The sequence below is a fragment of the Protopterus annectens genome, chromosome 7.part0, assembly GCF_019279795.1.
Source record: "Protopterus annectens isolate FY-2018-M chromosome 7.part0, PAN1.0, whole genome shotgun sequence".
NCBI lineage: Eukaryota > Metazoa > Chordata > Ceratodontiformes > Protopteridae > Protopterus > Protopterus annectens.
Window position 1 is genome coordinate 874160435 of NC_056739.1, and position 25515 is coordinate 874185949.

The window sequence follows — 25515 nt, forward strand, 5'->3', positions numbered from 1 at the left end:
ACAGATTTCATTTCCACACATTGCTAACACCAAACGGATGGCCAGACCTGCCCCCACATCAGTGGGCAGAGGCTCAGAAACAAGTACTTTCCCTCCTAAACATGGGGGCTATTCATCTAGTACCAGAAGAGGAAAAGGGACACAGTTTCTATTCCAGACTTTTGCTGGTACCCAGAAAAGACAAATCAAGGCATCCAATTCTGGACCTGTGTACTTCAAACACCTTTCTGGACATTCCAAAATTCAAGATGCTGACTCTTCACCAGTTACTTCCTATGCTAGGAAAGGATGCCTGGTTGGCAACTCTCGACTTAAAAGAGGCTTACCTGCATATCCCAATGCAGAACATTCCTACGCTTCAAAGCAGGCTGCATGCATCATCAGTTCTCTGCACTGCCCTTTGGCTTGTCTACTGCACCCAGGGTATTCACAAAGTGCCTGGCTCCAGTAATTGCATTTTGCAGGCAAAGAAATTTTCAAATATATCCATACCTGGACGATTGTCTAATTCAGGCAGAAAACCAGGCAATTCTTCTAAAACATCTGGCATTTGTAAAAAGAGTTCTAACCTGCCTAGGGTACACCATAAATGAAAAGAAATCTCAACTGGTACCCTCTCAACAGATTACATTCCTGGGTGCAACCTTGAATACAACTGCCCAGATGGCTTTCCTTACACCAGAAAATCAAATTCACTTGGTGACTTACTTCAAACAGGTGGCCACAAAAACCCTGCTATCTGCAAGGCAAATACTGCAAGCCATGGGGTTCATGGCCTCCTGCATTCTTCTAATTCCATATGCAAGACTGCATATGAGGAAACTTCAGTGGTACTTAAAAAGTTTATGGAGTCATCATTGTCACAGCCTGGAAACAATGTTTCCTATCATACCTTGCCTGCGCCTAGAGTTCCTATGGTGGGCAGAGGCCTGCCTCCAAAACAAGGGACCGCCATTCACACCACCCACTGCCGCCCAAACCCTAACTACAGATGCATCAGACTATGCATGGGGGGCTCATTTGGCAGGGAAGTGCATTCAGGGCAAATGGAGCCCAAATCAAATGCACCTTCATATCAATCAAAAAGAAATGCTAGCTGTACAGAATGCACTGACAGCCTTCAAGGGCTACCTTCATCCAGGACAATTACTGATAAAGACGGACAACACCACGGTTATGTGGTACATAAACAAGCAGGGGGGTACATGTTCCTACCCCCTCTGCAGACTAGCCATGGCATTGTGGAACACGGCCTTGAGCTACCAAGTACAACTACAAGCTCAATTCCTGCCAGGAAAACAGAATGTTCTGGCAGATGAACTAAGCAGAAATCTCAAGGACCCTCACGAATGGAAGCTGGAACCACGGATTTTCAACATGTTGACATGCAAATGGGGGAGCCCTGATACAGATCTTTTTGCCTTACCGCAGAACTACCAGTTGGACAAATTTTGCACAAGAACTCATCACAAAAAAGCCTGGAAAGTGGATGCTCTGTCCAGCTGGAAAAACCTCTCCGTCTATGCCTTTCCTCCTCTGCTTTTGCTTTCCAAAGTTCTACTAAAAGTCAAACAGGACAAACCAAAAATAATTTTGATTGCTTCAGACTGGCCTCGCCAACACTGGTACCCACTCCTGCGCAGTGTGTCACACATTTCTCCGTGGCACCTGCCTCAGACACTTTTCTTACTGTTTCAGCAGGAGAACCAATTTCTGCACCCTCAGCTCCAAACATTGAATCTTGCAGCTTGGCTAATCACTTAAATTCCCCCTTAGCATCCCTCAGCAAACCTGTGATGGATGTAATTTTGGAGGAGAGAAGACCTAGTACTAGAAAATCTTATGCTGACAAATGGAAAAGATTCTGTGCCTGGAATCAATCTCAATGGATGAGCACAGCAGTGCCCAGTTTACCTCAGATTTTGTAATACTTAACTGAGATGCTTCACATGGGCCTGTCTTTCTCTTCCATAAAAATCCATGTCTCAGCCATTTCAGCTCATTACAACACAGAACCCCCCCCCCTTCTCTCATCTTCTTCTAAAGCAGTATCTCAGAGGGGCCAAAAACTTAAGACCACCCTGGAGAGCTCCAACCCCTGCCTGGGACCTTAACTTTGTATTGGAGAAACTCAATCTACCTCCTTTCGAGCCAGCTGCAACTGCAGACTTAAAATGTCTTTCCTGGAAAACAGCCTTCCTTTTAGCAATCACTTCAGCTAGAAGGATATCTGAATTACAGGCCCTTATGGCAGTGGAGCCTTTCATCATCTTTCATGCGGACAGGGTGTCACTCAGGACCAATCCATCATTCATGCCCAAGGTGGTATCCAGTGTGACTCTTAATCAGTCCATTCATTTGCCAACTTTCTTTCCCAATCCACAGAAGAAGGGGGAGCGGATTCTGCATTCATTGGGTGTAGACAGACAACTAAGATTCTACTTGAACAGGACAAAATCTCTAAGAAAATCTGAGCAACTACTGGTGGCATTTGCTGCAGGGGCAGAGGGAAAGGCTATTTCAAAGCAGACTATCTCAAAATGGATAAGCCATTGTATTCATTTCTGCTACATGCATCATGGTAAACCTGTCCCCAAGGGGATCAGATCCCATTCCACCAGGGCTACATCTACTTCTGCAGCCTTTCTCAGAGGGGTTCCTACCAGACACATTCTAGAAGCTTCTGCCTGGAGCTCAGTTAATACTTTCACCAAGCATTACCATTTACCTCTCTTCTCTAAATCCAGAGCAAGCTTTGCCACTGCTGTCGTGCAGGTCCTTATAGCTGCTCCTAATGCTGTATAAGTCCATCCTCCCAACCATAGCTTTTGGATTCTACCCAAATGCAATGATTGCAACAGTGAAACACGAAGAACATAGTACAGTTGTGTACACTTACCATAAATATAGATGTTCGAGTGTATTCACTGTTGCAGTCCTGGTTACCCACCCGCCAGCCCCCTACTTTTCTCTTTTTATACCTCTTCTTTCTGTTACTATGCTCAAAAGCCTTTTTGTTGTATTTGCTTTTATTTGGAGGTATATTTTTTGTGTTCTAAATTACATCTATATATATATATATATATATATATATATATATATATATATATATACATTTTTTTTTTGCTCAACATTTGAGGGGCACCTGACATCTGGGGCAAGAAAAACTGATGAAAATGGTGTTGGCTGCATGTTTTATACCCCTGACGACCTGACGTCATGCAAGAAGGGACAGCAGCCGACACAGGACCCAAGACTTTGTTAATCAGGCCGACTGAGGGCAACCTGCCAGCAGATTACCCCCAAATGTAATGACTGCAACAGTGAATACACTCAGACATCTACATTTATGGTAAGTGTACACAACTGTACTTTCTTGCTTGCCTGGAGAGTCCTTTTTTCAGATGTCTGGGCCACTATCACAGATGACAAATGGGTCCTCAGGACGGTGTCCCTTGGGCACAAGTTTTCTTTCCACACCTTTCCAGCTCCCAAGGGATTCCCGGACATTCCTGCAAACCAAAGGGCAGAAGTAGAAAAGCAAATTTTGTCTTTGTCTCATCTGGGAGCAATAGAATCAGTTCCTACTCTGTAAGTTGACTAGGGCTTTTATTCCAGGCTGTTCTTAGTTCCAAAAAAAGAAGGCACCCGGCATACTATCCTAGATCTTTCCATTCTGAACCCTTTTCTAATAATTCCAAAGTTCAAAATGCTCACTCTGCATCAGTTGCTTCCAATACTAGAAAAGGATTCCTGGCTGGTAACCTTGGATCTCAAAGAGGCTTCACTGCACAGCCCTATCAGGGAAAGTTGCAAGCAGTATCTTCATTTCAGAGTGGACAAGCAACATTATCAATTCTCTGCTCTGCCCTTTGGCTTATCTACTGCTTGCAGAGTCTTCACAAAGTTCCTATCTCCAGTCATTGCTTTTTGCAGGCAGAAGAAAATTCAGATTTACCCATACTTGGACGACTGTCTGATTCAAACAAGTTCTCAGGAACAGCTATTAAAGGACCTGGAATTCGTAAAAACTATTTTCTCTTCCCTGGGTTACACTCTCAAAGAGGAAAAATCAAAAATGGTACCATCCAAGGAGATAACATTCCTGGGAGCGAGACTGAATACAGCCGCCCAGATGATATATCTCACCCAGGAGAAGCAGATAACTCTTTCGGTTTACGTCAAGGACTTGGCAAGCCTGTCCCAGCTCCCTGCAAGGAAATACCTGCAAGCTCTGGGATTCATGACATCTTGTATTCTCATGATTCCATATGCAAGACTGCATATGAGGAAATTGCAATGGTACCTCAAGAACATTTGGTGTTAACACACACAGGACCTGGATAAGATGATTCCTCTGCTTCCATCTCTGCAGATGGAGTTTCAATGGTGGGCAACAGCCTGTCTACAAAACAAGGACATGCCTTTTCGACCACCTCCTGCTACACAAGTTCTGACTACAGATGCATCGGACTATGCCTGGGGAGTACATCCGGATGACAGATGCATACAGAGACATTGGAACGCCCAGCAGATGCACCTGCACATAAATCTAAAAGAGCTGATTGCAGTTCAGCAGACCTTACTAGCTTTCAAGCATCCTCTTTCTCCAGGGACCCTGCTTGTCAGAACAGACAACACCACAGTCATGTGGTACATCAACAAGCAGGGAGGGACTCACCCTTACTCCGTGTGCAGACATAGTATGAATCTTTGGTCCGTGGCAGCATCCCTGGACCTGCATCTCCTAGCTCAGTTTCTTCCAGGAAGGCTCAATGTTTTGGCAGACCAATTGAGCAGGCGAACTCTGGATCCTCATGAGTGGCAGCTGAACAGAGCAGTCTTTTACAGCATCATTCAGCATTGGGGTACACCTCAAGTGGATCTTTTCTCCTCCCCAGACTACCATCTTCTACCGCTCTTTTGCACCAGACAGCATCACAGCAGAGCCTGGAGAGTGGATGCTCTGTCCTTCCCTTGGACATTGCTATCAGTTTTCACCTTCACTCCTCTTCCTCCTCTTCCCAGAGTGTTATTGAAGATCAGGGATGAACGACCAAGGACTATTCTCATAGCTCCGGACTGGCCCAGACAGCATTAGTATCCACTGCTTCACAGTCTCTCCCAATTTCCTTCTTGGCATCTTCCTCTGAAGCCGGATCTTTTTGTTCAGGAAGGGGGAATCATTCTGTATCCTCATCTTCAGTCCCTCCATTTTGCAGCATGGCTCATTGTATGACTCCTTCCTTATCTTCTTCCCTTTCCCAGCAGGTGGTTCATGTATTGAAGGAGGCCTAGCACTAGGAAGTCCTATGCTGGTAAATGGGAAAGTTTCAGTCATTGGATGCAGGCCAGAGGGGAATCTTCTTCTCAGTCTACCCTCCCTCTGATCCTGGAATACCTGGCTGAATTTCTTCAGGATGGTCTGTCTTTTTCCTCTATCAAGCTCCATGCTTCAGCCATTTCTGCTCATTGTTCTTTTGAAAACCCATTTTCTCTCGTCCCCTGATGAAAATGTTTCTCGGAGATGCTTGCAACTTAAAACCTCCCAAAAAGGCACCTACTCCAGCCTGGGATCTTAATTTTGTTCTAGAGAAACTCAGTCTTCCTCCTTTTGAGCCAGCTGCCACTGCAGATTTAAGGTTTCTGTCTTGGAAGACTGCTTTCCTCTTGGCTATACCTTCAGCAAGGAGGGTTTCGGAGCTGCAAGCTTTGATGGCTGTGGTACCTTTTCTTATTTTCCATGCAGATAGGGTCTCTTTGAGAACCAGTCCCTCCTTTATGCCTAAGGTGGTTTCTAGCTTGACTCTTAATCAGTCCATACACCTTCCTACCTTCTTTCATAATCCTTGAAACAGAGGCGAAAGGATCGTACATTCTCTTGATGTGCACAGACAGCTCAGGTTTTACCTGGACAGGACTAAAGACCTTCGGAAATCAGCACAGTTATTGGTCAGTTTTGCCTCTGGAGCTCAGGGCAAGCCTATTTCTAAGCAGATGATTGCCAAGTGTATTGGACATTGTATCGCCTTTGTTATTCCTTTCATGGCAAGGTTCCTCCTCAAGGAGTTAGGACCCACTCAACTAGAGCAGCTTCCACTTCGGCAGCCTTTTTAAGGGGTGTCCCTACTAAAGATATTTTGGAGGCTGCCACATGGTCTTCTGATGACACTTTCACAAAACATTATAATTTGCCTCTGTTTTCCAGGGCCAGGGCAGGGTTTGCCACTGCTGTGTTGCAGGGCATTATCTCCAACCCTTGATCCTGTTGGTTCCTCCTCCCTTTTCTCTGGGCTTTGGTAATCAACCCATTTGTTAGGAGTGAAACACGATGAACATAGTACAGTTGTGTACACTTACCATAAATGTAGATGTTCGAGTGTTTTCACTGTTGCAGTCCTGGTTTCCCCCCTTCCTTCCCCCTTTTTGGACCTATTCTCTTTTCCTGTGGTACAGGCTAAACTGGATATTATTTGCCAAAATTGCTTTTGGTTCCAGCCTTATTTTTGGGGACTTCTGACTGTTATGACTAGAAAGACTGAGGAAGTGACGTCGGCTGCCTCCTTTTGTATCGGATGCCCTGACGTCCTTTACAACTGACGTACTTTTTACTTACCTTTGGTATTCTGGCCGATCGACGGCTACCGGGAGCCGGATAATCCATTTGTTAGGACTGCAACAGTGAATACACTTTAACATCTATATTTATGGTAAGAGTACACAACTGTATTTTCCATCTATTCCATCACACACATTGACATAGAATTACTTTCAGTTTCTCATACTTTCTTTCAGATTAAGTCTTTAGTAACTGTACCTCTTTCTAAACAGCAAAGAACTCTTTGCAAAACTAAAACACTAGTCATTTTCAGATTCTTTCTTATTGCTTTATCTTCTGTGGAAACCAACTCCTGCTCCATATATTGAATATGCCCAGCAAATTCCTAATACTTCCTCACAAATGTTATTGACTTTCTGTTTAATTGGCCTTATAGCACCATGTTGCTTGTGAAGAAATTCAAAGTCCTCAGCTATGGCCATTTCTAAATGTCTTACATATCCAACCACTAATGCTTTTTATTGCCACAAGTTTTGTTTTATTCTCTCTCACATACTACTTGCATCTTTAATGTCCGGTTTATTTAGGGCACTTATTTGTGGAAAAATGTGCTGTTTTATACTGTTTGTTTAGGGAAATCATATATCTTTAGGGGAAAGTAATTGTGCTAATGCTTGTATACACTTTCTGACAACTTACCTTCTGATCATCTCATTGAAGGTGCACTTTTAAAAGACAAAAAGTATTTCTCAGTATTTTGTGCCAAAAGTATACAGTTTGTGAATTTATTTATTTTTTCAGCTTTATTAGGACTGCTGTGGGGAATTATAAATGTGTGTAGTGATTGTGAACACTTTAGTGACAACTTACCTTCAACCAACTCCTTCCAGCTTGACTTATCAATGAACAGGTCTCTGACTCAGCAGAAACATGAAAACACTGATCCTTCAGTTCCTCCTCATGCTGCACTTAAAAGTTCTCTCTATCCCCTCTGATGAGAAATCTAACTGGAATTAAGATGATAGTCTACCTGTGTTTTGGGTTTAGCCAATTGTGATGATGTGGAAAGAGTAAGAACTCCTCAAAGCATTGCTTACTGGGAATGTAGCTGTTGTGGAAAAATTACTGACAGGGAAAAAGGGACTCTTTGGTAGCAGCTTTGGAGCATATTTTACACTGAGTGGCTAGCCCTACCACAGCACTCAGTCTGTGATCTGTGTTCTCCTATCTTGAGGATACTGTGCACCACAGTAGATTCCCAAAGTGGTTGGACTGTAAAACACTTCACCCTATAGGCAACCATGTAGCGTTTGTGCTGCTGCCCACAGCTCCATTCATTGGTGAGTTTGGGATGGAAACACTCAGCATGTTTTTCAGGCATGGGAGAAACCCCACAGAGACACAGGCAGAACATGCAAACTCCAAATAGGCATTAGTTGGAGGCCAGGATTGAACCTTGTGCATGGGAGGCAAAGACCTTAACCACTAAGCCATTCCAGTTCAAATAGAACTCAGGGCTCTAGTACCCCAAGAAGAAGAGGAAATAGGTGGAAATGAAGAAGAATGGCAGTGTTTAAAAACAACATGTGTTAGGACTACAGAAAAGATATGTGGTCAAGCCAGATATGGAAATAAGGTACATAAGGAAAGCTGGTGGTGGAATGCAGAAGTCCAGGAAGTCATCAAAAGAAAGAAGGAGTGCAGGAAGAAGTGGGAGATAGAAAAGACTGACCAGGCTAGGAAGGACTACTGGTTGGCTAACAAGGAAGCTAAGAAAGAAGTTGCAGTAGCAAAGAATAGGGCATCGGAGGCACTATACCAACTTCTGGAAAGTGACTCAGTAAGGGGCACAAAGAAGCTGTATCAGGTTGCAAGGCAAAGACAGAAAGATAGAGAAGATAGATACCCTTCATAAGGGATGTCAGCAACAACCTTCTCACCCATCCAGAGGACATCAAAGGCAGATGGAAGGAGTATTTCCAGCAGCTTCTGAATGAAGAAAACCCCACAGAAGCTGTACTGCCCCAGAAACAGCCTACGATGAGAGAAGAAGAGGAGCCCACCCTAGAAGAAGTAAGGACAGTACTAAGGAAGATGAAGTCAGGGAAAGCAGCAGGCTCAGATGAGGTCACAGCAGATATGATAAAGATGCTGAGTGAGATAGGGGAGAAATGGCTCCTGAGGGTACTAATAGCAGTGTGGAGAGAAAGGCATATCCCAGATGACTGGAGAATAAGCATACCCGTGCCAGAGTACAATAACAAATGGGACATCCACAACTGTGGGCCATACAGAGACATCAAACTCCTATCACATTGTATGAAAGTTCTGGAAATGGTGGTTGATAAATAGATACACAGAGTAGTAGAATGTAAGATGGGGAGATGAGCAGTTTGGATTCAGATCAGGATGCAGCACAATTGTCACAATGTTTGCATTGAGACAGATACTTGAGAAGAAGCTAGAGATGAGGAGAGAGTCCAACTGGGCATTCCTAGACTTGGAAAAAGCATATGATAAGGTCCCAAGAAAGCTGATTTGGGTAGTACTGTGGTGGTTTGAAGTCCCAGAAACATTGGTAGAATTAATGCAGGCTTTGTACAAGGACCCAATGACTCAAGTACGAAGAGTGTTCAGCCTCCCAGAGAGGTTCCCAGTGGGAGTTAGTGTACATCAGGGTTCAGCTCTGAGTCCACTGCTGTTCATACTGGTGATGGACTGCATTAGCAACAGGTTGGAGGGGACTGATCAACAAAGCTGCTGTATGCAGACGATGTGGCAGTACAGGCAGACTCTGAGCTAGAACTTAAGCAAAGGATAGGAGAATGGAATGCAAATCTGAAGGCACATGGGACAAAGTTAAGCCTTGCTTGATTAGAGCTTTATCCTCTTCAATGGTGTATTGGAAAGGGATGAACTCTAGAAACATTCTAGAGGCAACAACCTGTTTCTCTGTTCATATCTTCACAAAGCAGTACAAACGCTATTCCTTTTCAAGGGCCAGAGCAGGCTTTGTTAAGTCTGTTATCCAGGGGCTCCTGGATTTTTATCCTTCTATCTCTCAGGTAGGGTAAGCTTTGGGAATCTAGTCAAAATGCCACCAAGGCAGTGGGAATGATGATCATACCATAGTTGTGTAAGTCCTACTTACTTTAGCAGTGGATGTTCGAATTCCTCACTGCCTCAGTGTCAGTACCCACTTGTATCCCCCTGATTGTGCATAGTTGAGATGGGTTTCAACCTCTTTGATCTGGCTATTTTTTTTTTCTTTTTTTATGGTATTGTGATTGGCTGTGAATTTACTCTTGCTAGACAAGTCTGGAATCGGGTACTTTTCCACTTCTTTATAGAAGCAAAATAGACTGAGCACTTACTTCTTGTGACAGCTGAAGGCTTCTCTCTCTCTCAGGATATTTTCAGCCAATCAGCTGTCACATGAAGACAGAAAGAAGGGAGTCTGAGCTTTTGAAAGGTGGCCAGTACTGGGATACCTGGGCAGATAACCCAAAATGCCACTGGGGCAGTGAGGAATTCGAACATCTACTGTTACAGGTAAGTAGAACTTCAATGTAAGCAGTAAGGAAAGTACAGTTGCATAAGTGGTCTCAAAGAATGACACGTTCTTTTTTTTTCAGTAGTAGAAGGCACATAAGTTGGCACCAAATTGTGCACATGTAGTCTTAGACTTCCCTTTGGTATTTCTGAGTGCTAGAAATGATCCAAAACACTTACACAAGTAACCGAAGGCTTAGAAAGTTTTATGAAAATAATTTGTCTGTTAATTTGTGGTCAGATACAGTGAGAGAATGACAGTAAGCTGATCCAGCTGCTGAATAGATGAAGAAAGCATAATTTCAAAGCAAGTAAGATCAAATGTAAAATCCAAACGACAAGCTTGAAGTACATGGATTTTAAATCTGACGTTAGAATGAAAGGCTGGCTGAGCAAAAATAATCATTAAGAAAATAAATTTGGTCTTATTTTTTCTTTCAAGGAAGAAATAAGTTGCCTTTAGGGTCTGATGTTCAAAGCTGATGAAACAGTTGATCCAAGTCAGATGAGAATACAGATACTTGAAAGGATACTTTATCAAAGTTGGGAATAGTAAAGTGCCATGAAAGAGCAAGACATAGAAAGGGTGTCAGTATATATTGAACAGTTAGTGCAAAGCAGTGCCATCTGTAGTACATATTGTAACATCAGTCCAAAGGAAGAAATGCTGCCATTGTCAGTTCTCATTTGCAGATCTTCAGGTGGAGCTGAGTAGGTGCAGATTTGTTCTGTTTAAACAAAGCTACATATCTTGTATGTGTGGGTTATTATTCCAGGTTTCCTGAAATACTCAGACTGACAGAAACAAGAAATGCATGTGTGGTGGCTACTGGATTAAAAAGTTTAGCCATTTTTTTTTTCTTTTTATTTTTTTGCTCTCTGCAGCTGACTAAATTGCCACCACCTCATGTCCTTATTCACTGGGTCTGCTGGAACTGCCTTATCCTCCTACAGGCTTTACTTAACCCATATCCAGGGCCAGTGAGGACATGAAGGAAGCTGGTATTGTATTATACTGCTGCCAGAGATTGTTTTGTGTTTATGCCTTAGCTTTATTTTTATTTATTCCCTGCTGACCTGGTTAGTGCCACTAGGCTACTAACCTGTTTTCAGGGGAGACCCGAGGTGGTATTTATAGTACTTGGGTTTTTTCTTGGCTAAGGCATCAGGGATCTTCCCCTACTCTTTTCAGTAGGTGATGTGGGATCTTTTACATCCGCCTAGACTACCACCAACTCAAGCAGATGGGACCTTGGTTTAACACAGGAGTACAGCACCTCCCTTATGCTGCACTGCAGTGTCACTAATCAGTGTACCTGGAGTACGAATAGAACCCACAGCCTTCTGTACCAAAGGCAAGTGTGCTGCCTGTTGCTGCACTGATACTGGCTCCCCTCCCACCACACACACACTAATTGACATCCTGGCATAGTCATGCAGTGGGAACATGCTGGTGTATCATCCTGCTTCTGCAGTAATACAGTCAGTGTCCCCTGCTTATTCTCCTTAAGGTTACTGCCCCCTTTACATTCCTGGCCTACATCAGGGATTGACCATGAGGTATATGCAAGTGCATGCCTTTCCCCCTCAGGATAAACACAGTCATCCTTCCCTGCCAGCTTCTCAAACACCCAAGCTGCTAATCAAACCCAGGTTGTCTGGGCCATAGCCAGGGCTTTATCCCTATATGCTACAGTGCCAGCCGATTAAAGTCTATATCATTAAAACAAGAGATATTAGATGTTGTCATACTGCTCAGTATGCATGTCAGGAATACAGAAGTTTAGTACACGAATGGGAATTTCAACATATAATGCTCAGTCATAAGCTTGTTGGTTCATAGTAGTATACTAGGCTATCAGTTGGGTAGACCATTAGGAGCCTTTCCACTGTAGTTGCCACTTCTTAAGTCCTACATCCACAAGGAATATCTGTAAAAGTATGAGAAGCTAGACCAAAGGAGAATTTATATTGCTGCATCCACTCACCCAGGTTGGGTTTAAAGAGAGATAGGGAGCTTATTCCATAGGTAGGGGATCCTTTGAGAAGAATATGTATCCTGCCAGCAGATTCTGTTAATATTACAATGAAGATTTAGATCTTAAGAACAAGTTTTGGTGTTGCTATTTGTTTTATGAACATATAAAAGTTCAAGCAGGGCAAGGTTATTTGAAGCCCTGTAAGCTATGAAGAGGTCACCATATAGACATGTGTTGGAAATAGAGTGATAGGTCAGTAGGAAGTAGAGTTGTAGGGCTTTTAGATGCTTTGTCTAGCATAGGGATCTTATATACAGGATTGTCTTGGTAAGGAAACATTGCTTTTTTTTTTGTAGTAGGGTCAATATGTCTGGATAAATACATGCCAAAGGAGGATTTATGTTCTATTATCGACATTATAAGAGAGGATAGAGTGACGTTAATTTTCTTGAACCCAAATGATATGCCTTTGCTTATTACTTTTAGTAGGTAGAAAGATTTTCTAGTGATAATTGACAGGTAGCGGTCAGAGGAGTGTTAGTTAGCTATAAATGTGCCTATATTTTTTACGATAGTATCTGTTTTGAGTAGTATTATCATTTATGAAGTTGGTACAAGGAGATTCTTGTTTCCCAAAGATGGCATTACGGTTTTCTATGCACTGAGCTTAAGATCTTTGGTCTGACATCAGAAGTTTATGTTGATTATTCCTTTTTTGAGGATATGGATGTTATATAGTGATTTAATGACATCTCCAAGTTTGCAGTCTTCAGCAAATTTAGTCTGCCAAAGACTATTGACATTGGCTTTGATATCAGCAGAATATTTCTTGAAGAAGACTGGAACCAAAACAGAACCCTCTTTGATGCCACTAGTGACATGCTTTTTTGAAGAGTGTGTGCCATCAATCCTGTGTGGATCCTGTCTTGAGAGTTAGTTTGCTGTTCATCGAGTTATGTAAGAGTTAGTATTTAATTGGCTCAGTTTCTTAGTAATGTTGGAGTAAGGGGGAAAAATCAAAGGCCTTGGCTAAATTTATTTAGTTAGTATGGGCTGTTTTTGCCAGCATCCAGTGCTTTAGAGACTCTTCTGAAGAAGTCTGCCAGATTGAGTAGTTAAGACCTTTTTTTCCCAAAGTCAACTTGATTAGGATAAAGGACTTGTAAGCTGCCAATATCATTCTTTATGAGCTCCGTAATGAAGCATGCCATTACTTAACAAATTATGATGGTATGGCTTATTGGTATATAGTGTGCCAAGTAGGTCCATCCTTGTTTAGAAGTACCACAGTAACTATCTGCCAGGCCTTGGGCACTTACCAAATGAGATAAGACTGAATACTTTTAAGAGGGACTCAGTAAAGCAGTGTTTCGTGCTAACAGCCTGGTATGTTTTATAGAACCTTGGAGGTAGTGATGTTCATCATATTGATCACTGTTGCAATAGCTTTAGTTATAAGAGTTTTAACCTGCCAAGGATTAACAGCTGACCAGCTTCCAAAGCTTCAGGGCACTTTACACATGTCTAAACTGCTTGGCAGCTTGAGCTGAGCTGACTAAAAGGCAAATTTGGGCACCTAGACCTTCAGAGTTTTACTGCCATGGAAAAGTAAACTCCTCTGAAGCTTTTATTTATTTATTTATTTATTTAACATTTCTTTTACCAGGATAAATCCAACTGGACAACAGGTGTCCATTTTCAGTGAAGTCCTGGGGAGAAAAGCTCCAAGGAAGTAACAGTGTAAATACATAAGTTAGATAACAAGAAAGCTAACATATAAGGTAAAAAACAGTTAAATGCAAAACAATCACATAGTACAGTCAGGAGATTACATGTCTACAATAACTGTACAATCTGTGTAAATAAGATACTCAGGAGTAGGTCCTTATTTACAATATTTACAAAATGTACGTTGCAGGTGACAGTATAATGTACGCATTGGAGGCTTCAGTGGGTAGTCTGCCTACAGTGCAGCAAGGATTCAGGGTGGTCTTTGCAGTTACAGAGATGGTTAGCAATGAAGTGTGATTTAAGGAGGCCTTTGAATGTGCTTGTATGATTTTGTAGCTTGAGTTCAGGTGTGAGGGTGTTCCATGCTTTTGCAACCTCATGGAAGACTAGGGCTTCTCCATAGTTGTTCTTGCATGGATTGACTTCAATCAGGGGTTTGTTACTTGATCGTAGTTCCCTGTTGGAGTTGTGAAAGTTTAACATGTCAGCTAGGGCAGGGGTTCTCCCAGGATGGTATAGAATTTGATGAGCTATGATGAGTTGGTGTTAGCGTAGCAGGTTTGGTAATTCTAACCAGTGTAGTTTAAGTAGGGATTGACAGTGGTGGGAGTGTGATCTAATTTTGGCAGTGAACCTAGCTATTTTGTTGTAGCATGCGGAGAGTTTGTTCAGGTCAGTTTTATTAATGTTTGTAAGAACTGGAGAGGCGTAAGGTAATGTTGATAAGAGATGAGTTCTGGCTATTGTAGTTCTAGACTCAGGGGTTAGGAACTGTTTGCAACGATAGAGGCAACCTAGTTTTTTATGGACTTTAGTTTGGGATATGTGTTTGTTGTATTTAAGTTGTTGATCAATAGTGACACCTAGCAGTTTGGCCTCAGCTACTGGGGTGATGAGGTGCTATTAGCTGACAGGATGGTGAAGGTGGAAGCACAGTGTTTAGTTGGGTGGAATAGCATTAGCTGTGTTTTTTTGGGGTTTAGTATCAGTTGGTAGTTTAGCCAGTTCTCTACCTCAGTGAAGGATTCTTGGGCTTTACTTTGTAGTAGATGGATATTGGGTACTAAGCAGATTAGGGTTGTGTCGTCTGCATACTGGACAATATTGGCTTTAGTGGTTGCTAGGTGGAGATTATTTGCAAATATGTTGAAGAGAAGGGGGCCAAGGATTGAGCCTTGTGGGACACCGCATGTGATGGGGAGTGGGGGGACAGGGAGTTGCCCCATTTGACAGATTGTGAACGGTTGTTTAGGTAACTGTTAAACCATTGTAGGGTGGGGTTATCGAGGTTGAGTTTAGGGAGGCAGGTAAGAAGTTTGTTATGGGAAACTGTATCAAATGCCTTGAAGAAGTCTAGGAAGGTGGCAGAGACCAGTTTCCCTTGGTTCCTGTGTGAGTTTATGGTATTGGAGAAGTTAATTAGGGCAGTGTTGGTGGTATGGGATGGTCTGAATCCATGGGTTTTAGATAGTAGGTTGTTGGTTAGCAGGTGTGTAAGGAGTTGGTGGTGGATACATTTTTCTAGATTTTTTGAGAGGGGTGATAGGATTGCAGTGGGGTGGTAGTTGGAGAGGTCAGTAGATGGGGTCACCATTGTGGAGGGGGATGGTATATGAGGTTTTCCACAAGGAGGGAATGGTGCACATTGAAATAGATATATTAATGAGTAGGAAGATGGGGTAGGCATTGGCCTTGGATGCAGTTTGGAGATGCTGGACTGGGTGACTGTCAGCAGCTAGGGTGGTAGGTTTGAGTTTTGCTAAGAGTTTTTGAATTGTTGATGTTGGTACTGGGTTGAGTAAGAAGGGGGTGGAGTTAGTCTGGCAGTTTAGGGATTGTGGTTGGGTTGTGGGTGATATATCATTCACTAGTTTCAGTATGGAAGAGGTAAAGTAGGTATCCAAGCTTGAGGCTATGTCAGGGTCAGTACCTTCGATGTCTGGAGGTGGTGTAGTGACTTTTCTGGGCTGGAGGATGTTGTTCACAGCAACCCAGAATTCCTGTGAGTTGTTGCTGCTGTGTTTCCTTTGTAGGGAAATATAGTGGTGTTGTTTGTCCAACTTGACCTGCTTTATTTCTAAGTTTGGAAAAGTTTTGCCTAGTTTTAGGTGTTTTGTATTTTTGCCAAGTTTTCCAAGCTTTGTCCCTAGCCTTGAGTAAGATCTTTGTGGCTTTATTTAGCCAGGGGGCAGTGTTACTGCGTACACTTATTGTTTTCAGTGGGGCTAGTTGGTTTAGAATTTGTAGGAATTTGGAATTAAGGTATTCTACTGCATTATCCAGGGGGAGGGTTTTTTAGGGGAGCCCAGTTGCAGGATTTTAGGGTTTCTGAGAATTGTTCTGAGGAGAAGTTTTTTTGGGAGCGGGTTTGTAACAGGGAGGGTGGATTTGTATATTTCAGTTTATGCTGAAGGAGAAAAGTTGAGTTATGGTCACTGAGGGAGTCGGGAAGTATCACGCATAAGTGGGTAGTGTTGGACTGGTTAGTGAGGATCCAGTCCAAGGTGGATTCTCGTTTGGTGGTTTTGTCAATTCTTGTGGGTGAGTGTATGAGTTGAGTAAAGTTATATAGGTTTATGTGGTTGGTGGATGTTAATGAGTGTATACTGTTCCAGTTGATGTTGACATCACCTAGGACTGCAGTTTCTTGGGAGAGGGAAGCCCAGTGGAGTATAGATTCTAAGGCCTTAAGGTTGTCTCCTGGTGGTATATAGATGCTGAGTAGATTTAGTTGTTTGTGTTGGTTTAGGAAGAGTTTGGTGACTAGGGTCTCAGCATTGTTGAAAATGTGGGGTTTCATTTTGAAGGAGCTGGACTTTTCAATTGGATTTATAAAGAAGGGCAATGCCACCACCTCTTCTGTGAACTCTATCTACTCATAATATATTAAAACCTTGTGGGGTTATAGAGTAATCTTTATTATGGTGTGTAAGCCATGTTTCTGTAATCACCATAATATCTGGGTTGAATGCAGAGATGGCTCCATGTAACTGTTCTATTTTGTTCATGATACTATGAATGTTTAGGTTCAGTATGAGTATATCATTGGGTCTGTGCTTAAATGGGTGGTTGGGGTTGGGTGCGGTATGGAGGATATTTGTTTGGCCGGGGTTGAGGTGGATGTCTTCTCCTAGTAGTAGTTGGGCTGCAATGCTGCAATGGTTTTAAGTTAGAATACTGTTAAGAAGTATTGTTTGAGGTTGGGGTGTTTTTTGGATTGTGAGGTGTAATGAACTGGAGAGGAGTTGAAAGAGTAAAGGGTAATGGATGATTGGTTGTGTGAGGTAGGTATGGAGATGTTTCTTATGGTGTGTGGTAAGGTGGGGGATTTGATGCAGTGCATGATGTTGAGTGGGTGGTGATAAGTGGTACTAATAGAGATTAAGTAGAGAAAAATGGATAGAGAAGGCAAGAGTATTGGGATGATATGGTTATGGGAGTGTGGGGTTGGTGTCATGGTGTCTGTGAGGTTTATGTAGTGCAGGGTTGTGAATGGGTGAAGGAGGAGAAGGGGTGTGTGCTGTGTGTGGTTTGTTGAAAAAGAGGGGGTGGTAGGCTATTGGAGTGTGGGTGTGGGCTAATTTTGCTGAGTTGTATTGCAGTGATTGGGTGTGGCAGGTGAGTCTGGTGATGTGGGGTAAGTATAAATCTGCGAGTAGTGGGGTGGGTGGGGAATGGGGGTAGGGGAGAGGAGTGAGCCCGAAGGGCATACAGAGCGTAGCTGCACCGATCAGTACACAGGTAGGTGACTGCAGAAAACAATCTGTGAGCCTTTTTGAGGATTGATGGTCAGCGTGTGCTGCTCCTTTGCTGGGCAGATAAGTTCCCTTTGGAGAAAAACCTTCCATTCAATGTATTTTTTTATTAACAGCTTCATGTTCAGGAAAGTTATTTTAAAGCTAGGAGTTTGTCTTTTAACAAACTGTCTCAAGACTGTACTGTACTTTTAAGTGAGAGTGCTCTTTTTTCAGTTTACAAGTTGTTTAAAATAACTGAAAATCATTTTTTGTGGAGAAAGTTTGATTGTTTTACTCATTGGGGCTGGCAAGGTGTTTTAAAATGCTTTTTACTGTGTTTGTCTTTGAAAAAAGTGACCTTTAAAGACTTTTGTGTTTTACAGGCATTTGCTGCCTGTTTTCCCTGGGAAAGAGGTACTATTTTTGGCTTGACCATGGAACAATCTGTCTGTCCCGTGGTTGGTCCTTCTTCCAGTGATAAAAAGAAAAAGTTAAGCAAACAGCCTTTGCCATCACAATAGCCTATTGCCTCAGCTGCAGGTGGGTGACTGTGCTGTGGCCATTAGTTGTACCTCAGACCAATCATCTTTTACCTCAAATCCCTCTGGTGTAGCACCTACAGCCACTATAGACAGGGGGTAGCCACGTCCTCTGAGGCTTTTGGGGTCCCCTTAGTGAGCAAGGAAGAGCCAGTCTTGTCAGTCCTAAGAGAAAGAACAGGGATGACGTCCCTGTTCTGTCAGAATGTTGTGCCCTTATCTGGGGAAGCTGCTGCTGCCATTAATAACACCACTGGTCCAAATTTTTCTGTCAAACAGAAACAGACAAGTAAGCATGTATCTACTCTTCCTCAAATTTCCTTAGACAGAAGTAGTTTACTTGGTCTGGCTGATGGTTTAATTCTGGCTGTTGATCCTTCTTGTAAAGTAGTTTCTGATAAGTGAAAGAGGGATACCACCTTTCCTAAAGAGATTCAAGATTCTGCATCTGGCAAGAGGATGAAATGATAGATAAAGCGTTTCCTCCTCAGAGTTTTGATTCAGACTCCGAGGAGAGCTCAGTTTCTGACTGTCATGGTGGGGGATCGGTTTCTCTGAGACTATTTTTAGAATGTGCTAGTCTTTTCAGTGAGAGAACACTAAGGTCTCTCAGTCCCTCAGATAATACTTTTAGCTGTCACAGAAGGAATTTCCAGAACCTGCACGTATTCCTCCAGTCCTTTCAGCTTTGGAGGCTGTGCATGTCACTGTCTGGAGTTTTCCTGACAGTCAGCCAGTTGCCCCTAAAAAGGCAGATAGACTGTATAAAGTTCTTCAGTCTTTTAAGTTTTTGCACTCTCTTCCTAAACCTAATCCAGCTGCTATAGCTTTACCTAATCATTCTGCTACTAAACGCTTAGTTAATTCCATTCCTACTGTGTCTGGTAAAAGTGGGAAGATTATTGATAAGTATGTGGAAAAAGTGTTTGCTTCTGCAACTTTGATTTTCAGAATTTTGAATTGTCAGGCTAATATGTTAAAGTTTGTTCTGACTAACTGTGAAAGTTGGAGTAATGTTTTATCTGGGGTTTCTTCTTGTGAGGAAAAATCCGATCTGATGTTGTCAATCTTTGTTCATTCTTGATGAATGGGACTTAGCTCGGTTCCAATCCTCAGAACTGGCTCGGCCGTTATACAGCTCACACTAGCCAAAAAACTCTTGAGCTAAGACTCTACCCATAATGCCCCTCTCTCCATTACCTCAGATGTCATTTGCCGCTCTGTCAGCAAGATGTGTCAGCCATTAATCTCATCTAAGTCTTAAACATTTCTTGTATTTTCGCTATATATATATATATATATATATATATATATATATATATATATATATATATATATATATATATTATTGATTGCACCTTATAATTTGTCAGCTATTTGTGTTTGGATACTCTACCCCGTACCTCTGGTAATCTCCGTTACCATTGTTGGTAACCCCTCTCCTGCCTTCCTTATCATTTGTGGTAATTCTTAGTGCCATCATTAAAAGAACAACTCAGCGGTAAAAGAACGCCAACCTCCGCTTACCCTGAACACTTCCACAATCCAAAAAACCTTCGTCCTGGAAGAGTTTCGAAATGAGTTCACCACAGTAAGTGGTAAAAGTTAGAGACATATGCATTCTGTTATTAACTGTTGATGTTCAAATCCAGTTCCATATTTAACCCCCTTGGGTATAATGTTCTATGGGCAAACAAAAAGAGCTGTCAAAAAGAGGATTATGGAGCATTTGGGGGACATCAGAAGAAGTAGAATTAAGAGTCCTATTGTGGAACACTTCATTGGGGCCTGTGAGGGCTCTGATGAAACTTTTTTCTTTGGTGTGCTGGCCATACCCAAACCACAGAAGGATGGACAAGTTGCAGGAAATTTGACTCTGTTGGAGACAGAATGTATTATTAACTTTAGAACATTATACCCAAGGAGGTTAAATATGGAATTGGATTTGAACATCAATAGTTAATAACAGAATGCATATGTCTATTATTTCAGGGATTCAGTAAATTGTGATCATATTTAGTGTAAATATGTGCTGTCGTTCCTTCCAGCATTATGGGTTGGCTTGGGCATGTTAAATAGGACAAGATAGGATATTAAATGGAAGGTTACACAGTCTTATTGTATTTATTCATATTGTTATAGACAGTTTGTGGAATGTTCATTTTAAATATATGTATAAATCTCGTGAATCAAAGTCATGAGGGGTTCTAACATTATAAAATAATATACAAAATACATGTAAATATATAAATATGTATTTAAAATTATTGGTAAATTATGTCAGCAACTATGGGCACTTTAAGAATGGGATAATTTTATTGCTTGATTATTACATTGGATGATTGAATTTGTATAAATGGATGCTGTTTGATGTAAAATGTATTCCATGAAGGCGTAAGCCGAAGTACCGCAAACATCAGTAAAGAACATTGCATTTTTTCTGGTGTGGTGTCGTGTGTTTTTGGATATCATTTTGGACTTTTGTGTGTTTTTGTCAGTGTTGGATCTCAGCCTTATGAACAAGTTTGTTCAGCAGACAAAATTCCGGATGGTCACGGTTCAGTGTGTTCTCTCATTTCTAGAGGAAATTGATTGGATGTGCTCTATAGACCTTCAAGACGCGTATTACTACATAAAGATGGACAAACGCTCAAGAAGGTGTCTCTGCTTTCGGCTAGGGGACAGAAATTCTCAGTTTAGAGTGCTGCCCTTTAGCCTTAGTACAGCCTCCAGAGTGTTCACCAAATGCATGGCAGCAGTCACGGCCCACGTGAGACTACACGGATTTCAGGTGTTTCCTTATCTAGACAACTGTCTCCTCACCTCCCCTACCAGGCTTCTACTGCATCAAGCCACAGACTTCATCATACACTTATTCAGTGTCCTGGGCATAACAATCAGCAAAGAAAAGTCACAGCTGTCTCCCACTCAGGACCTAGAATTCATAGGATCCCACCTTAGCACAGTTTCGTGTATAGCTTCTCTACCCTTTCACAGGATCCAAAAGATAAGGTCTCAAGTACAGCTCATTGTAGTAAAAAACAAAGTGCTTGCTCTGCTTGTCTTCCATTCTATAGGGTCTATGGCAGTGGCCATTACTTTAGTTCCCTTGACGAGATTTCACATGAGAATACTTCAATGGCTTCTGGATCCCAGTGGACCATTCTGACTCGTCCAATGACTCACTCAATCTTAGTAACAAGATGTTGCAAAACATCTGTCCTGGTGGATGCAGTCAGACGAAAACCTAATTGGCTGTCCTTTGCTCCCCCACATTTCAAGGCTATAGTGACTATGGACGCCTCCCAGATGGGGTGGGAGGGCATTACCTAGGAAGAACAGTCCAAGGCACTTGGTCTCCACAAGAGGCCAATTTGCATATCAATGTCCTGGAAATTAGACCAGTGCTGCTAACGTTTTAAGCCTTTCAGTCTGCTCTTCCTCTGGGACCAGTTGCAGTCCAGTCAGACAACATGTCAGTGGTATAGTACATCAACAAACAGGCTGGAACCAAATCCTACCCCCTTTGCTGGGAAGCTCTCAGAGTATGGCAGTGGGCAATATCTTCCAACCGCTTTCTTGTGGCAAAGCATATCCCTGGAAGTTCCAATTTGATAGCGGACAAGCTGAGCAGATGCATTCTACTGCCTCACAAGTGGTCTCTGAGTCCCAAAGTGGCAAAGGAAATCTTTCACCGATGGGGGCATTCTTGCTGTGATCTCTTTGCCTCTCCAACGAATGACAAGTGCAGCAGCTACTTTGCCTTAATCCCCCTCAGGAGGAGTTCCCGAGAGATGCTCTCATTCTCAATTGGCCCTTGCGTCTTCTTTATGCCTTTCCCCCATTTCCCCTCATACCCCCCTTCATAAAGAAAGCCCAAAGGTTATGAAGCAAAGTGATTCTCATTGCTCCCTTCTAGCCCAGGCAAATTTGGTTCTTCTTTTTATGGCCTTACTTGATTCACTATCTGTGGATTCTGGACCCATTTCCAGACCTGTTCGCTCACCCCCAGGGACTGATGCACCCCGATCTGTGCACTCTCAAGCTCACAGCCTGGTTCTTCCAATTCCAATAATCGCCAGGCAGAATAATATAACCTCCCCAGTACAAAAGATTCTTCTGGCCTGCCATAGGCCTTCCACCAGGAGGCTCTGTTCCAGTAAATGGAAGAGATTTTCAATTTGGGCCTCTGAAAACAATTTAGATACCTTTTGGGCACCTGTTGAAAAAGTTTTGCAATTTTTAGCTGCTCTGTTTGACCAAGGAGCCTCTGCTTCAACCATTAGAGTCCAGTTAGCAACCATTTCCAATTTTCACAATGGCTACAGTGATCATCCCTTAATTTCCCATCGCCTGTGCAAGGTTTTTCCTCAAAGGTACCTTACGTCTGAAACCTCCTTTCAGAGATCCCTTAGCTGTGTGGGATCTCACCTTGGTTTTGCAATCTTTAGTACTACCTCCGTTTGAACCAGCAGCTACCCGCCACCTTAAATTCCTTTCATTGAAAACTTTTTCTGGTAGCCATCATTCCCGCCAGAAGAGTCTGTGAGATCCAGGTATTATGTGGAAACCCCCATGTATCATCTTTCATAAAGACAGGATGTCATTGAGAATTAAACCTTCCTTTCTTCCTAAGATGGTCCCTGAATCCAATATTAATCCAACTATTGAACTACCATTTTTCTTCCCCAAGTTTTCCAACAAAGGTGAATATTGCTTAGACTTACTGGATGTACATAGGCAACTACATTTTTACCTGAACAGGACTAAAGAGTCCAGGAAATCACATCAGTTCATTTCTTTTTCTGGTCCAACTGTGGGACAAGCTGTATCAAAAGTGACCTTATCTAAATGCCTGAGAGATTGTGATTACTTTTATTTATGCACATAACCAAAAGTTACCTGTGCCTGATAAAGTACATTCTACCAGATCAGTTGCCACATCAGCGGTTTTTCATTCAAAAGCTTCTTTGGATGAAATTTGTGCAGCGGCAACTTGGGCTACGCCTTATACCTTTACCACTCATTACAAATAGGGTATGCTGTCCAGGGGAAGAGCATCCTTTGGCTCTATGGTTCTCAGGAATATCCTTCCATAAGACCACCCAGGAACTAAAGTGGCTGGGGACTGTGTCCCATTCGTCAAGAATGAATGAAGATTGACAACATCAGATAAAGAAGTTATGTATTCACCAAAATGTTCCATCTGTGTTGTCAATCTTCGTTCATTCTTGATATCCCACCCACCTTCCCCTCCTATAGATTTCCTTAGGGATCTAACCCTTGTCTTGGGTTTCTATAGGGTTGTTACCTTGGACATTGCTTTTGCTTACAGTTTCTTTGTATACTCTTGCTGTAATCTGCAAAGTTGATCTGAGGTAATGGAGAGAAGGGCATTATGGGTAGAGTATTAGCTCAATAGTTTTTTTGTCTGGCACGAGCTGTATAACAGCAGAGACAGTTCCGAGGATCGGAACTGAGTCATATTCATCAAGAATGAATGAAGATCGATAGCAAGGATGAAACATTATGGTGAGTACATAACTTCTTTTTGTTAATAATTTAATTTCTTCTGTTGATCAAGTCTCTACTCATTGTATACAGTTTGTGTATAACTTTCTTAATACTTCATCAAGGGCTATAGCGACTGGAACTGTTTTGAGGAGGTTTGCATGGCTGCATTCTCAGAACCTCCCAGATGATGATAAAAATCATATTTTAAATTATTTTGGATAGATATTTAGTTTTTGGCCACTCTGCTGCAGAATTGATAAAAAAGTGTGATGTAAGCTGATTCATGGAATCCTAAGGCTTTTCAACCTTACTTTTTCTCTTACTCTTTATCCAATTTTAAACAGTCTCAACAAAATACAGGTAAACAGAGTCTTGAAAAGAAATGGCAGGTGGGTTCCAAGAAGAATTCTTCAATCTTCCAAAACCAGGGACAGTCCAGTAATTCAGAATGACTGTTTAAGAGACTTTGCTCCCCCTTCCCACCCTGGCAGTGTCTTTTTTTTCCAGAAAGTCTGACCCTCCATTTTTCTCTTTGGCAACAGATAGTTTCAGACAAATGGGTTCTGAAGATCAGTCATCAAGATTACAGATGTCAGTGTGAGGAAATTCCTCCTTCGGGGGGGGGGGGGGGTTAATTCCTTATCCTCCAGACCAGCTTATTTTGTTCCCACCTGTCCTTCATCACATGCTATCCCAGGGAAGAATAGAATCTCATGTTCTTCATGTTTCACTGTTGCAGTCATTACATTTGGGTTATCTGCTTGCAGGTAGCCCTCAGTCAGCCTGATTAACAAAGTCTTGGGTCCTGCGTCGGTTGCTGTCCCTTCCATGATGTTAGGTCGTCAGGGGTATAAAACATGCAGCCGACGCCATTACATCAGTCTTTCTTGCCGTGCAGGGAACGAAGCAGAAGCAGTTCGCAAGTGCCGGTCGGTCGAACCGAAGTCTTCAACTAAAGTATACCATTGGGGAAACTTTTTCTTGCTCCTTACCGATGTCAGTAAAAGTTAATAATTGCTTAACCCAAATGTAATGACAGCAACAGTGAAACACGAAGAACATCACTGGCTTTATTTGCAGATGATATTATTTTGTACCTGACAAAACCAGAAAAAGACATTACAGTGTTGTGGAACATTTTGAGACTGTTTCAGATCTTTTCGAGATACAAAATTAATGAAGCTAAAACAAAGGCAGTAGTGGTAAATTATGTACCCACACTTGAACTGGTTTAGGAATACCCATATTTATGGGGGCATGATAAAATGAACTATTTAGAAGTATGGATTAAAAATGATTCTAGTATGGCAGCTATGGATAAGTGGGAAGAGACTAAACAAAAGATAATACAAACACTGAGAAAATGGAAGCTTTGTTATATGGATATGGATAGAAAGATACAAGCAGTTAACATGTTTTTAGTCCCCCTTAGTCTTATACATAGGTCAGGCATGTTTCTATTAACCAGAGGAGAAGCTGTAGATAGCAATTAAAAAAAAAAGTTGAAAGATTTTATATGGGGAGGGAAGACAGCAAGGGTCATGCTGGATAAGCTGATTCTTCCAGCAGAACTGGGAGGATTGGAATTGTTTTTAATTGAGCAATTTGATAATGAGAGCATGTGATTTCTAATGATTATTTAAGGACAGTGTCATTGTATGCTTTTATCTCTGAAGAAGCCAGATAATACCACTGACGAAAGCGCACAGATTAATAAAGGTGATTGTACGGGTTGTCCACAGTTCCATTTGTTTGTTTTTACCAGTCTGAAGGGGTATTTCAGAGCTACACAGTTAATATTCCTATACACAAGCAGAAAACTATAATTGAAACTGGAAAGGGATGATGATGAAACATGGGGGAAAGCGCAATAAACAAGGAGAGACTAGGACTTTGGATGCAGG

The 25515-nt window shown here is 42.1% G+C and overlaps 1 protein-coding gene across 1 annotated transcript in view; it reads left to right on the forward strand.

The window, feature by feature from the left end:
• The window catches only part of DPP8 (dipeptidyl peptidase 8), a 1004126-nt gene that overhangs the window by 874322 nt on the left and 104289 nt on the right, over positions 1–25515 (forward strand). The gene's annotated exons all lie outside the window — the stretch shown is intronic.